Genomic DNA, 3,796 nt, shown 5'->3' with positions numbered 1-3,796 from the left:
CCCCCGCCGGCCGGGCCGGGGCGGGGCGGGGGCGGGGCGGGGCGGGGCCTCGAGGCGGGCGGGGCGCTCACCTGGGCGCGGGCCGGGCGGGGTGCGTTAAGGGGTGCGGAGCGTGGAACCGGGGAGGGAGTGTGGGCGGCGCGGGGTCCCGGGGCGCGCAGGCCGGGCCGCAGGAGGCGTTCAGCCCGCCGGGTGCACCGGCGCCGCGCGGCCCCAGACAAAGGCGGCGCATTTCTGAAGAGGCGGCGGCCCCTGCAGGCGGCCGCGGGGATGGCGGCGCCAGCGGTAGCCGGCTGGGGGCGCTGGCCCGAGGGCGTGGGCCCGAGGGCGTGGCGGCCCGTGTGGGGATCCCGGATAGGTCCAGCCATCGGTAATGACTTTGTCCCGAGGCTTAGGGATCGGGGCACACCTCTGCCTGGCGCACTCGCTTCCTCGCTTCACTAAATTCTGGAGCCTCCCTGCCCAACGGCAGAACAACCTTTTGCTGGAGTAGGATTGCTCCATTTTTCAGATAGAACACTGAGACTCTAAGCTCAACAGACTTCTGAAGCCCTTCTTTGTAGCCCTCTCTGCACCAACCCAAGGAGGGGACGCAGCCACAGTCCTGACCTTACTCACAGGTGCACACCAACTGTTCCCTTCTTTGGAGTGGGGAAGTCCAGGAGATTCCTGTCCAGCCCACCTGCTTAGTACCCCTACCCTCCACAAAGCCAACCCACTCTCAAGGGCCAGAGAAACCACTGAACCTGCCCCTTCTGCGCACACACACCTGCACAGATTTCCCTCTGTCCCTGTCCTCAGGGGATCTATCTGGCCTCACAGATAAGCTCCTGGGTGCATCTGGAGTCTTCAGCCAGCTACTAGGCCGCGAGTGCTGGGAGCTGATCAGCCTGGCCTGGGCCTCTCTGAGTCAGGTGGATAAGAGATTGGCTGGCAAAGTTGGTTCCAATCCGTAGGACCCTGTGTCCAGGGAAGGCTCTGGATCCTTCCCAGTGAATATATCATGGTGGCCAAGGACTTGGTGGTCCCCCTGGGAATCCTAGCCAGTGTCACCTGGTGACGTGAATCCGAGAGACCTGGTCACTAGAAATCCTAGTGCTCTCTGCCTCCCTACCAGACCAAGCCTCCTGACCACAGAGGTGGCATTAGGAGAGGTCGGCAGAGTGCTGGGTTGGTGGCCTGCCAGCCTCACCAAGGGAAAGCAGGTAACACCCTGAGCTCAGTGCTCCCATCTGAGCATGGTGTTGCAGGCAACTTCATGGGGGTGGAGACCAATGGGGTTGCCCACGCTGGGCTGGCCCCCAGTAGAAGCTGCCCTGCCCAGATCCCTGAGGGCATACTGCAGCCCAGCCCACACCTTCGCCTGCTCTGTCCCTGTTGCTCTCATCCCTACCTTGGTTTACCAGGTCATTTAGAGTATCTTTAATTCCCAGACACAACAGGTGGTGAGGTGGAGCTCAGACTACTCCAGTATCTGTGCACTTGCTCCTGCCCCCAGCCATGTACCCACAGTCGCCTCTCCAGTGGGTGCTGGGTGCAGATTGCCACCAGTGAATCCTTGCCACAGCCACACAGGTGGTGTGTCCCCCATTGTACAAGTGGGGAAGCTGAGGCCAAACTCACAGAGCCAGCCAGGGGCTGAGAGTTGTCCCTGTGCTAGCACCCTTCCTCTGGGGTCCTTGCATGCAGCAGCTCCCAGATCAGGGAAAGTTCTCTCCACAAGGCCACCTTAGACCAAATGAAGAGTCATGTGGCACTGGCCATCAGTCTGAGGTCTGAGCTAGTGTGGATCAGAATCTCAGGCTCCTTGGTGGCTATAATGATCCAGGACCCCAGGCTGGCCCACCGCTGCTGAAGATTGTGACCCCATTTTCCTGTAATTTCAAAGTCTCCTCCTGAGGGCAGTTGGGGACAGTCATTCTGGGGCACAAGTGCACATAGGAGGGAACAGGAAGCCAGTGTTGCCGTATGGAGGATTCTGGCACCAGGAGCCTCTCCAGCTGCCAAGCCCGGATGTTTCTGGCTGCTCTGAGCTGGCACCTGGGCCTCCCACCTGCCCACAGGTCTGTGCAGTGAAAGCCCACCCTGTGGGGCATAGGACAGGTTTCCTGGGCTCCCAGTCAGTACCTTGGGCAGCACCTTCCTTGTGGGCAACCAGACCTGTGGGATGACTCCTGGGTGTTGGCTGCAGATGTTTGCTGGGGTGGGTAGGTGTGGGCCAGTCCTGAGGGGGCTGAAGGCAGGTAGAGAGGCTGCTGAGCAGGGCTGGGTGGCAGTCATTCAGCCTCCAGCAAGATAAGGCTCACTCCTCAGGCTGGAGATGTGGGAAAGGTTTGGTAAGGCACAATTATCAGGACGTGGGCAGGTGTGGGACAGCAGGAGGTACCGTGCACACTTCCCAGGAGAGCAGATGGGAAGCCATTATCACCCAGGGCCCAAAGGTGAGAGAGAGAGAGGGCACATGACAGTTGGTGAGGAGTCAGCGGGGAGGGCTGACAGGGGCTGCAGCCAGCCCTGAGGGCAACCCGCATGGCAGAAGCCAGAGAGCCTGTGGGAAGAGTTTGGCCACACACTGCCCCTTTATTTAACGTAGTCTACACCGATCAGTTCCTGGAAGGTCCAGCAGGGGTGCCGAGATGACAGGCCACTTGGGTCCCAGTGATCTGAGTTTCCTAGGCTTTCTGGACACATAGCCCTGGGGACCAAGAATAGGCATGGTCTGAGGACTATAGCTCTGCTCTCTAGACTACACAGACCTGTCACTCCTACCTGAGCTGGGCTTCTGCCCGCCATTGCTCCCCTTAGATATATCACATGTAGGTTATGGCCTTCTGCTAGCTCTGCCAGCCCACCACACCCCACCAGTGAGACCTGGTACTGCTGTGTGGCGACCTCACCACCACCACCATCGTGGGGACCGACCTTTGCCATCAGCATGTCAAGCATGAGAAAGTTCTCCTAGCTGTGTGACCTTGGGCCAGCCCCTTGGCCTCTCTGGGCTCAGTGCAGTCTGTAGGCAAGGCAGATGCTGATGCTTCCTGGGCTAGGTCACCTGGTCGCTGTCACTCATTTGTCCATTTCTATCCCATGAGAGGGTTGATCGGGACCCTAATGGACAGTGTGGGATTTTCACTCAGACCTCCACGTTTACTCATAGAATCCAACTTGGACACGGGGACCCTTCTGCTGTGGCTGGTCCTGTGTTGACAGGGACACAATTCAACTCCTTAGAAGGCTGCTGCTTCCACAGGCTCCCAGAAGCCTGTTTCTTTTTTCTTTCTTTAAAAAAAAATTTATTTATTCATTTGACAGAGAGACAGCGAGAGAGGAAACACAAGCAGGGGAGTGGGAGAGGGAGAAGCAGGCTTCCTGCAGAGCAGGAAGCCCAAAGCAGGGCTCAATCCCAGGACCCTAGGATTATAACCCAAGCTGAAGGCAGACACTGAATGACTGAGCCACCCAGGCACCCTAGAAGCCTGTTTCTATTCTGGAGAGACAGGCCTGTGGTGGCTTTGCTTGGGCAGCCCAGAGGGGGAGCTACAGGCATTCTACTCCAGTGTCTTCCCAGGGAGTGGGTGGGGAAGCAAGGGACATGGCCCCTGTTGCACACATTCTGGGCCACCCTAGGGCAGTGCAAAGAGATACCTGGAAGGAAGCTCAAAGTTCCTGCAGCAAATCTGTGCCTGCCATCCAGGCGCTGCTCCAATGTGACCCTTCCTGGCACTCTGAGTGGGCGGCTGGGATTATGGTCCCAGTGCCAGGGAGCTGGGGGCACCAGCCTGCCATCTGCTGGCAC

Source organism: Mustela nivalis (assembly GCF_964662115.1).
Source record: "Mustela nivalis genome assembly, chromosome: 14".
NCBI lineage: Eukaryota > Metazoa > Chordata > Mammalia > Carnivora > Mustelidae > Mustela > Mustela nivalis.
The sequence above is the reverse complement of the archived record's forward strand: the minus strand, read 5'-3'. Positions refer to the sequence as shown.